General features: G+C 27.9%; 1 protein-coding gene across 7 annotated transcripts in view; it reads left to right on the top strand.

Moving 5' to 3' along the window:
* The window catches only part of LOC148303237 (uncharacterized), a 177,912-nt gene that overhangs the window by 96,108 nt on the left and 69,070 nt on the right, over positions 1-12,734 (top strand). The gene's annotated exons all lie outside the window — the stretch shown is intronic.

Here is a 12,734-nt window from a genome sequence, read left to right as displayed (position 1 = left end):
AGGTTATAAACTGTTTTATGGAGCCAATATACAACTTTCTTGGAAACAGTTTTTTAAAATGCTAATAAATCCTACATTACATAAAGCGTTAATCTTAATGCAACATATTATGTATTTCGGATTACAACTCACTCCTACTATAATTTGTTTCGAGTTTAAGTTAGATCCTTCGACCCACGTACATATATTATTAATAACACTCCATTTTCCGCCAAATAGGAATGGCCGCTCGCCAATTCTGGAGGATTATGTTTATGCGTGTGGATATTCAAAATCCCACGATCTTCTCAGAGTGATAGATTACATTTCTTATACGATGACTATGAAGTATAAGCCAATTTATTTTCCAGCCTTTTATAATATATTATAATATTATACTTGTTATAATAATACTCGAACTATGCTAGCGTACCATAACGCTCCAAATGCAATGGAAGCAAATGTGCCACTTAACGGCTCGCTTTTCGAATTAAGGAAGAAAAACAAACACATATAACAATAAATCTTTTTTATTTTCTTTTATTGTTATTTAAATTTTCAAAATAATATTTCACAATAGGAATTGTGGATGCATCAATTGGCTATTTTTAAAGAATATTATTGTATGTTCTGAATGGAAAAAAATGCTAGCTCAGTACAAATATCAAAATTATTGATTTAATGAATAATTTTACATAAAACCCAAAGGACATTTAAAAATGTGTATATCAAATACCATTCAAAGTTTTTTTTGTTGTTGTTCCAATAATGTATTTTTCAACTTTTTAAGCGGTTGGCTTTGGAGCAACTATCATGTAGTATACTTGTATATGTGTCAAAAATATGTCTGAGAGATCACATCCTGACTGCATTCAGTCAGGTTTTATCAATTTTCGCATATCATGATATCTGAGCATTTACAGGACTTGCCACCGTCATAGGCTGGTATAAGTGATCACTTTGCACACTGTAACATTCACGAATTCTACGTATGATTCACAACCACACTACACAATTTTCGGAACCCCTATATATATATATATATATATATATATATATATATATATATATACATATATATATATATATATATATATATATATATACATATATATATATATATATATATATATAAATATATATATATATATATATATATATATAAATATATATATATATATATATATATATATATATATATATATATATATAATATATATATATATATATATATATATATAAATATATATATATATATATAAATATATATATATATATGTGTATATATATGTATATATATATATATATATATATATATATATATATATATATATATATATATATATATATATATATATATATATATATAATATATATTGGGTTGATGCAAAAGTTATGACCGTTTTTTACATATATTTTTTTTAAATTTTTTTCTTGTGTATTATTTATTTAATAAATTAAAAAATTTCCATCAGTTCTTATAACCTTCTCCCATCTTTCTATCAACTTATTAATACCAGTAGTATAAAATTCCATGGATTTTAACGCGAAAAATGAAGTAAGGGATGTTTTTACCTGCTGTATTGAATAATTTTTTCATCATTTAAATTTTTTTGCAGTGATCAGAATAAATAAAAATCAGAAAGAGCAAGATCTGGAGAATACAGTGGATGCTTGATAACATCCCAATTCAACTCATTTAGCTTGTGTTGGGTCATCATAGCCACATGTGGTCGCGCGTTGTCGTGATGAAACACTGACCCTTTTCTGTTTACCAATTCTGGTCTATCCTTTTGAAGGACCATGTTCAATTTGGGATAATTGCTGACAATATCGTTCTGCTGTACTTGTCTTATCATGTTCCAAGAGTTCAAAATACACAATACCCTTATTATTCCACCAAACACAAAGTATAACTTTTTTTATGGATTTCGGCCTTCGAAGTGTTAATGGGGCTTGTCCAGGTAAAGTCCAATGTCTTTTTCTTGTCACGTTGTTGTACACGACCCATTTCTCATCTCTCGTCACCAAACGATGCAAGAAAGGTTCATGTGTTTGTCTCGCACTCAAAGCAACGCGCGTTGAAACACGATCCAATAAATTGGCAGCCGACAATTGATGAGGTATCCAACGTCGTACCGCGAAACCATTTCCATACGCTTCAAATGTCTTAATGCGATTGTTTGGTTGACTCCCATCATTGACACAATCTCCCTGATGGTTAGACGTGGATTGGTGTCAATTATGACTTTTAATTCGTCGTCATCAGACTTCAATGGCCGCCCGGTACGTGGTTTATCAATGAGTGAAAAATCTCCAGATCGGAAATTTTGCAAACCATCTTCGTACCTGTCGAACTTTGATGACATCTGCTCCATACACTTCACAATGTTTTTGGTTGCCACACTCGCGGTATTGTCTTTACGGAATTCATAACGTAAACAATGACGTAAATGCACTTTATCGAACGACATTTTGAAAAAATACAAGGGGTTATTACTGTACTCTGGCCAGGCCAAAACTGAATAAAAAGTAGAAGAAAAGCATCCTTTATACAATGGAATCATAAAAAAAGAAGATACTATTCATAATTTATGAAAAAAAAAATTTTACCTGGATCATAAAAACGGTCATTACTTTTGCATCAACCCATATATATATATATATATATATATATATATATATATATATATATATATATATATATATATATATATATATATATATATATATATATATATATATATATATATATATGTATATATATATATATATATACATATATATATATATATATATATATATATATATATATATATATATATATATATATATATATATATATATATATATATATATGTATATATATATATATATATATATATATATATATATATTATATATATATATATATATATATATATATATACATATATATATATATATATATATATATATATTATATATATATATATATATATATATATATATATAAATATATATATAAATATATATTGATCAAACTGGTGACATACTTTATGTGAGTTCACAACCAACATCTATGTTGGAATAGGTAAAGCTTTTATTAACCAAAGACTCTTTCGATTTGTATGTAAGGTCGGAATTGTAGATTAAATTCACATTATTGAGCCCCTATATTATCTCATATGTTATGTGTATTTTTTTTAGTAAATATAAGAAGTATTTAAAAAAAATATAAATTCACCACTTAATTACAATATAACATATATTAAATGTGTTATATGTTGATATTTATTTTTAATACATTGCATTATATTTTTTAATTAAAAAAACGTTCTCCTGAAAAATGAAGTTTTTTGATTTATGACGTTCTTGAAAGGAGTGAGTGATGTGCGTATTTTTTTCTTAAATTTAAGAAGTATTTTTTAAATATAAATTCAACACTTTATTACAATATATAACACGTATTAAATGTTTTAAATTTGGTATTGTAAATATGATAATGTGGTAGACTTGGACAATTCGAACTAGCTATCACCATAAATTTATTAAAGTTTTGTTACAGAATGACTGTACTTACATTTTCGTTGGACCAGAATTCGCCAGGACTGGTTTCCATATCGGGAGTTATACCGACCCAGCCTTGAGAGAAGTTATGGAGGTGTCGGCTTGCCGAGTACCGACTAGTGTCCCATACAGGACCACAATATCTCTCGTAATCTTGACCTCCAGGGTCCGGGAACGGGAAGTAGTCTTTAACAATTTGTGCAACCACGAACTCCATGACAATCTTCCGTAATTGCGAATCGTGAGGGAGTCACAACAAGCGATCATTATGAATGCCTTCTATCAAACAACTTACTATAAGGTTCTTGAACTTGAGCGTGCAACATAAATACCTCAAATTTATCATTTTGAGATATTTATAATATGTTCAAATTTATGAGAAATATCTGAAAATTTTGATTTTATATATATTTATAAAATCTGTATAAAACATTTTTTAATATTAAAGGATACTAAAAACAGAGAGAGAGGTTGGAAATTGATCGTGTTTGAATCATAGCAAAAATACTAACATCCTAAAAAAATTTAAGAAATTATCTTTAAAAAAATAGAAAATCATTAAGAAACGCAAACAAATACTTTAATTTATTAATACGCGAAAATAAATCCTATTTAAATAGTAAATTTAATATATGTAGTTACCCAGGTAGACATCTATGGAAACCTATCGGCTTCGTCGATCATTAATTTTGTTTAGTTTTTAATAACGTTTTAGGTTTATAATTGTTTAAAACTTTAGCACCTAAGGTATTAGTAGTTTTTTTTAATCCAAATAATTTCCATTATTTACTTCTTAGTATATTATGTCAGGCAAAAGTTTTAACATAGTTATTGGTTTTTTTTCTTCCGATGATTATTTATAATTACTATATGAAATAAAACAATATCAAAACACATTTTTGTATGATTTGGCGTATTTTATAAAAAGAGTTAGGTACTTGCTTGAAATGAAATCAATATTATAAAGGTTGAAGTAGGTTCAACATTAGAGTTCATGGAAATAGGTCAAGTTGTATAGGTGCTTGATTTAAGGTCTCGTGACACTGCCTGAAATAAATTCACCGTAACAGAATGTGACACTAAATATCCATACACTATAATGGATTTCCTTGGATACCAAGTATTGTTTTATAAAAATTTTATTATAAGTACGTTTCTTTGGAATCGTTTAGAACACGGCATGTCTTTTCGAATTTGATGGATTTCAGTGTCCTTGCAAAAAGTTCATTTAAATAGATGATTGATTTAAAAGAAATCGTTTTTTAAGATAGTTAAGTTGTATTGTATTGGCAATACTTGTTGACAAATAAAAATAGTATTTTATAGTGTTTCTCAAGTATGTTAATATAATCATGGATTCGGACCTCAAATACAAATGAAAGAGTTTCTGCTTAATAAAAAGCTTGCCTCATCTCACCATAGATGTATCTCGTGAAGTCTATCGAGTACAAGAACTGTGTATCAATATAGCTAGAAGTTCCATGAATTTGAATAGTGTGGTTGTCAATTATGGGTAAAATTGGTGAATGTTACAATGTGTAAAGTGATCGCCAGCCTATGACGGTCGCAAGCCCTGTAAATGCCCAGACTTCTATATTCTTCTTCATCTATGTTGAGATGTCAAAAAACTAAACTTTTGTATTGTATTGTACACCATTCTTTGAAATCAAATAGCGCGCATATTTTAGGATAGTTTGTTTATCGATTAGGTATACGACATATTACATATGTACAATACAAAGGTCCAAAGTAGAGGTCAGACCATATGTCTGGTCCGTGTAGCAGTAAAACTGAAAAATGGTCTGTAAATCCTTTCCCAAATATTTAAAGAGGCTATCTTAAAAGCCCATTTATTCGCTTATACCCCAATAAATTTTGTAGTAAGTGATACATGCACGATTATAGAATGTAGGTTCGCTATTTATCTTCTGAGATGGTTTACCGAGAGGAAATTAATCACTAAGAAAACGTTAGCTTTTTGTAAATAAGAATCTATAATTTCTCTCCGTTGTAACTCAAATAATTCGCATGAATTGATTTATCAGTCTACAATTTTTTTTCTGTCGTTCATAATACATTAACGTATTGGTTTATTTCTTATAAATACGTATTCTTAAAATTTACAGCCCTATAAAACACCCTCAAACTTATCTTTCACAAATATAAAATAGTATACTTTATAACACTTATAATTCGCTTAAACGACCCTATCGAAATACTCTACTCAAAATTGACATTCTTATATTTTTGATGAAGTAAACGAGAATTAAATATTTAAAAAAATGTTAGAAATTTATGGGACATTTAGTTACGTTTAGTATAGGAAACAAAACCATATAGAAAAAATATCATTAAAAAATATTACTTTTTACATGTACCCTAGAAAAAAGTCTCTTTAGTATTGACACAATAACGTTAACATAGTACTGCTTGTAGTGATTACATAGTTAATGTACACAGTTTTAGTTAGATTAAATTTCCTTTATAATATGAGTAGGTACTTTTTATTTTCGGATCACGAACTTCTTCGTTTTATAAGACTGTTCGCAACCCGAGTTATTCGTAACTCGAAGTTCCACTTCATGAACAGATGACCTAAAATCAAGGCTAGTTCCAAGGTGTTTTTTTTATTTTTTTTATAACGGTTTAATAAGGGTGGAATTTTATTATCAAGTGTCCAATAAACCGGTCTTGATCTATTATTTTTATACATATAGCATACGTACAACATTTTATGACTTTTTGTGTTATATAACAGTATTTTGTCATTAAAACTGCTAATGGCATCATGCATGATCTTCGTGTCGGTAGGTTATATACAAAAGTATTATACAGGTACATATTTTCACGGGAACGTTATGTCCTAATGGGTTTTTGCAAATGGAAAATATCACTCAAACCATTAAAGTTTCTGCACAAACGACTTGCAAATGCCACGGGAAATTGCGGTTAGCTGCTTTGCTTTTCATCACATATCGATCTGCATTTGACGGGTCAATCGAGGTTAGTTGCCTCTTGAGGTCGCGGGCTCAACATTGGGTTACTGGAGTATTATGTAAAATTGTCAAAAATCAATATTCAGTCGTTACTGAAGTAAAATATTGAATGACAGTTGATATGGATCAATTTTCTTCGTGATACTGATTCGATTGATGTCTCGGCCAACCTGTGAATAGGCGATATCCAACTGAAGATATTACAGATTACAAGGTAGTCACATTGTGGTAAAATCTATCCATTTTTAATTTACGTTTTACAAGGTAAATACAACTATTTCTTAATCGAAATTGTGTTAGGTTAGGTTAGGTTGTCACATTGTGGTAAAATCTATCCATTTTTAATTTACGTTTTACAAGGTAAATACAACTATTTCTTAATCGAAATTGTGTTAGGTTAGGTTAGGTTGTGGTAAAATCTATCCATTTTTAATTTACGTTTTACAAGGTAAATACAACTATTTCTTAATCGAAATTGTGTTAGGTTAGGTTAGGTTGTCACATTGTGGTAAAATCTATCCATTTTTAATTTATACGTTTTACAAGGTAAATACCACCATTTCTTAATCGAAATTGTGTTAGGTACTTACTAAGTAAAACGTAAATTAATAATTATTTTTAATTAAAAAGTTAAACCAGCTTGTTTTAACTGATATCTTCAAAGAGAATTATGAAAAATAGTAAACATGAAAGTCTGGGTCTAAAGCAGCGTACACAGCTTACGACTTGTCATCGGCTGGTTCAAGTGATCAGATCTCTCTTAGAACATAATGATACAAAAAGTAAGAGTTAACATCGATGGCATTAGAATGTTGCATTCATTAAGTATTTTGTTTTGTTGACTATTTGTAGTTAATCATATTTCAAGTTATTATTCATTTTAGTGCCGTAAGTGTGCAGGGGAAATAGTGCTCTTTCTTGCAGTATGCATGCGTAGATGTCTAACTGCCGTTACGTATCCGTTTCACTGCACACCCATAAAGGTACCTGTGTGATGTTTGTTCATTAATGTTTATATCACCCCACATTCGTTTTGCTCGAGGAAATTCACGCTCCGTCGAGTCTGGGAGTCGAACTTGCTACTCCGTTATTCTTATGCTGATCTTCAGTCTTTACCGCGTCCTCAAACACCGCACTACAACACAGGTTTAGCGTATTAGTGAGATATGTTGTTATATTGTGTTTTATTTTTATAACATTTTTAGTAAACTCTAAATTATTTACATGTAATATTTTTATACAATGTTAGTATTTTTTACAACATGAAAGTGGACATGCTTATGCTCAAAATCGGAATAATCGGATTACACGATCGAACAGATGCTTTGATGGTATTTTAGATAATAGAAAAAAAATGTGGAATGGTTACATAAAAACTAATGAAGCTTAACCAAATGGTTTAAAGATACAAAGAGATGAGAGTATTAAGATAAAAGAGTCGCAAAATCTCTTGATATTTTTGCAGGTGTTTGTTAAGTGCTAAATCTGCTCGCAAGTCATTATATTGGTGGACTGAAAAAAAAATTACAAGTGTTAATTATAAATGATTCATATAGTTTATTTCACAGTGATTTTGAATCTCTTAATTTTATAACTGAAAAGACGGCCATTTAGAAAACGCACTAAAATATGGGTAAGTACTTAGAAAACAAGGTCTATTCTGTAAAATATTATTTTCAACATATCGAAAAATAGTAATATAAATAAATTGTATGTTTTTGATCGTGGATTTGTCATCCAACCTCACATTTTGTAATTTTTTTCGCATAGGTATCGTTTGTTTGAAGTTATAAGGAACCGAAAATATATTTTTATGTTAAACCACCAGGAACCGTAATAAATATATATACATATATCCTTTAATAATATCTAATAAATGCGACGTAAATAACTTTAGTAAATATATTTAATTTTACAAAGTATTAAACATTGATAAAAAATATTAAAAAACACAACATTTTATAAAACGCGATATTGAATACAATTTTAATAATAAATACGCTAATTAAAGGAAATTTAATTCTGCATCAAATTTACCAAACAAATTTCAGTAAAATATTAGTGTCCCACATTTCGTAACTCACAATATACCCACATCTGTCAGTTACCTCATAATGTAACAACTGTAAGTAATCTCGTGTCATATATATTTTACATAATTAATAACTGTTGGTAATACCAAATATAAGTAAGTAATTATTCATATTATTTATATGCATATCTGCAAACAATTATGATAATAAAATTGCATTAAATTGGTACCTACCCAATTTAACTTATTTTTTAAAATTGTGTTTAATTAACGATATTAATATTTCAGCGAAATTTTATAAATTGAAAAATGGAAATGAAAGTGCTTTAATCTGCAATCGGAGGCGGAACGGAGATTGAATTTGCAAGTTTATTTTTAGATATTCTGAAGTAATTCAGATGTTTTTACTCATATTTTAATGTGAAATGTTTTTGTAGATATTTCCTATGATCAATTTATTACTTACTTATTGCTCACCTAATAAAAGAAGATATCGTGGGTGTACTGGCAAAAAACGTTAACTCGAAAATATGCAATTTTGAGTTAATAATGCAAATTATAAATTTTCAACGTTCTATAAACTGGCAAAATACACTAAATAGTTTGAAATGTCATATTTATGTGGTTTCAACTTTAAGTTAATGCAACTTTAAGTTTAATAGCGGGTATTTTATTTAGGCTGAAAACTTTAAATAACAGGGATTATTAAAACAGAGATTTTAGACTTAATGTTTTTAGCCAGTATACTCACGATAAAATAAACACAGATGTAACATATCGCTCACTCCTTTCAAGAACGTCATAAATCAAAAATCGACTATTTTCAGTTGTGCATGTTTTCGGAATGCCCAAAAAATGTACCATATCCCAGCAAAAGAAGCATGTTTATACTTAATATTTATAGGCTACAGGGCAGAAAATGTTGTTTTTGCATTTTGAAGAAAAGGTATTGTTTAATTATTCATTAAAATCTATTAAATATTTTTCAAAAGGAGAAAAAACCTTCAGGTTTTACTTAAAAAGATGTGTTGCACAGTAAAAAGTTCAATAAGTGGCTTGATATTTATTTTTAATACATTGTGTTATAGTTTTAAACTTTAAAAACGTTCTCCTGAAAAATCTAGTTTTTTGATTTATGACGTTCTTGAAAGGAGTGAGCGATATGTTTATCTGTAGAACTTTAGGCTGTAAGATTTAAACATACCATACCAGCGATGCCGCTGTAAGAGTCTCATGTTCATTATTCGTAATTTGTTTGCAGTTATAAAATCAATTTATTTTTATTTGAAACATGATACTTATAAAATAGTTCATTGATTTAATCAGCCCAAATATTGTAATTAATATCTACGTACGATTTTTTAGTTGTTGTAAATATTCCATTTCGTTTAGTATGTAAGTATTAACTTTTTTAGCTTTAACTAAAAAATATTCTAAAATTAGTGCGATTTAATATTTTTTGGTGTATTTTCGTACAATAATTCTTTTCCCACGATATTCACTATTCGACTTGCCTCATTACTCGCATGCTATATTGCAAATAAATTTCTATATTCATAATAAGCCTCTTCGTAAATTTTATATCCCACATAAATCAGCATCAGTTATTTATAAAGTAGAATTTTTCAAAAGCTATACATCATTATTATCTTATAAAAAACATTTGAAAATCGTACAACTTAAAAAAAGGCATGCGATTATGTTCATACAATGGAACCATCATAATAGGTGTATTAGAAATGAGCAATATAATTATTTTGTTATAGAATGATGTGAAAAAATCTTTGCTTTCCCTATTCCCTTTTTTGTGGATTTTGTAAATTCTATCTGAGATTTGAAATGATTATTTATCAAATTGACGTTATCAATTGTTATTTTTTGAATGTTGAGTGAACTTTCTTTAGATACCCGTCGGTAAGATTCAACTATTAAAAAATATTATAAAGTATATTCCTTAATCAAAGTGTAGTTGTAACAATCCATTCTAACGCTTATCCGATGGCTTATAGGGCACTGCATCGTAAGAAGCACTGTTATCTTGATCGTTAAATACATAAAAGAAAGGTCATCAGCCTGCCTTCAGATCCAGGGACATATTAAATAAATACTAGTCTGAAAATTACTAATATTTATTTTGACCTTCTTGGCAATCGAACACGGGACCTCCAGTATGCTAGCATAGCGCGCTAACCATTGCTCTATGGAGGCGGAGTAGTAAGGTTACCTAACTTTAATTGAATTTGTCACAGCTTTTCGTATTTTAATAACTAAATTGACGGAAAACGACAATCAAGATAACACGATATTACAGAAGCCATTTAAACATTCGTAAAAATGTTAAAATATCTGAATATTTGGTATACCAAGGTCTTGGTGATATATTCAGCCGATAGCACAATGATATATAATGTATTTGCGGTTACATAATAAAACGCCTTGTGTATCGTATAAGGCCTTCGATGTTCTTTCCATTCCCATTGTCAAATGTCAAATAGAAAATTTTCCACGTTCGGATTTTTCAATTGAATATTATGTAAACGGATATCCTTGTATTGATTGTCAGACACTTAGAATCAATATTCTTCGCAAATTTTTGAAAATAATATTAAAAATGTGTGTTTCCTTTGCGTAATTATTTTCTTTTACCATTTTAATGTAGAATAACATTACTACTCAAATGAACACGTTGTTTTGCTTTTTTTACTAGTTATATTTGTTAGCAGTATTATTATATGTGGCTTCTAAAATTTCTCATCAAAGAGAGATTCTCCTCTTCAGGATGCAATGGTGGAGTACTGCATTTGAATGACGACAAGATGAGTGAGTACCACCCTCTCGTTTGTACTCTAACTCTTGTATGTTCCGATGCAAGTCAACACGGGCAACCATATTTCAAATCAACTGAAATTTGATATTAAGTTGTTTTAAAGCAAAACGAAAAAAATTAGGCCCTATGTATTAAAAAATAATCATGTTGAAAAATAAGGGACAGGCTAATATCTTCAAACCCTTATCTTTATCTTCAAACCCTTATCCTTATTAATATAAGTGCCTTATGCACCATTGGGGTGCAGTGCCTTATACACCATTGGGGTGCAGTGCCTTATGCACCCCAATGGTGCATAACGCACTGCATCATATAAATGCAGTGTTATCTTGATCGTTAACACATGAATGAAAGGTGATTAGCCCTTTGCTTAAGGTACCAGTCCAAGGTAATATTAAAAAAAAAACTTATATTTTATTACACTACATCGTGCTTATATATATATATATATATATATATATATATATATATATATATATATATATATATATATATATATATATATATATATATATATATATATATATATATATATATATATATATTTATATATATATATATATATATATATATATATATATATATATATATATATATATATATATATATATATATATATATATATATATATATATATATATATATATATATATATATATATATATATATATATATATATATATATATATATATATATATATATATATATATATATATATAAATATATATTTATATATATATATATATATATATATATATATATATATATATATATATATATATATATATATATATATATATATATACATATATATACATATATACGTATATATATATATATATATATATATATATATATATATATATATATATATATATATATACATATATATGTATATATATATATATATATATATATATATATATATATATATATATATATATATATATCGTAGTCGTACAGGAGAAAGTAGTAGAAACCTACTAACAAACAGTAAAATGTTCAGGAGGGCCATTTAAGTCTCTTTTGCTTGGCAAGAAAGTAAACATCAATATAGTTAGTCATTTTAAACAAGTCAATATATTATACTTCCAAGTTCAAAATCCTTTGGGTTTTTTTTTCAGGGCAATATTAAGCTAGTAAGATATCAAATAGTCAATGATCACGTTTATGTAAAAAATTCACTTGGTCACTTTCTCCTGTATGACTACGATATATATATTGTTTTTTTACGAGTATAAGAACAAACTCTGATGATTATTCTTAATAAATCTTCGAAAGCAAGTAGGTAGGTACTAGTACGCTCCAAATATACTATTCACCGCTGCATATTTTCATTGTTATAGGCTT

The sequence above is a fragment of the Brachycentrus maculatus genome, unplaced genomic scaffold (assembly GCF_059751285.1).
Source record: "Brachycentrus maculatus isolate JH-2025_06_01 unplaced genomic scaffold, ASM5975128v1 h1tg000378l, whole genome shotgun sequence".
NCBI lineage: Eukaryota > Metazoa > Arthropoda > Insecta > Trichoptera > Brachycentridae > Brachycentrus > Brachycentrus maculatus.
The sequence above is the reverse complement of the archived record's forward strand: the minus strand, read 5'-3'. Positions and strand labels throughout refer to the sequence as shown.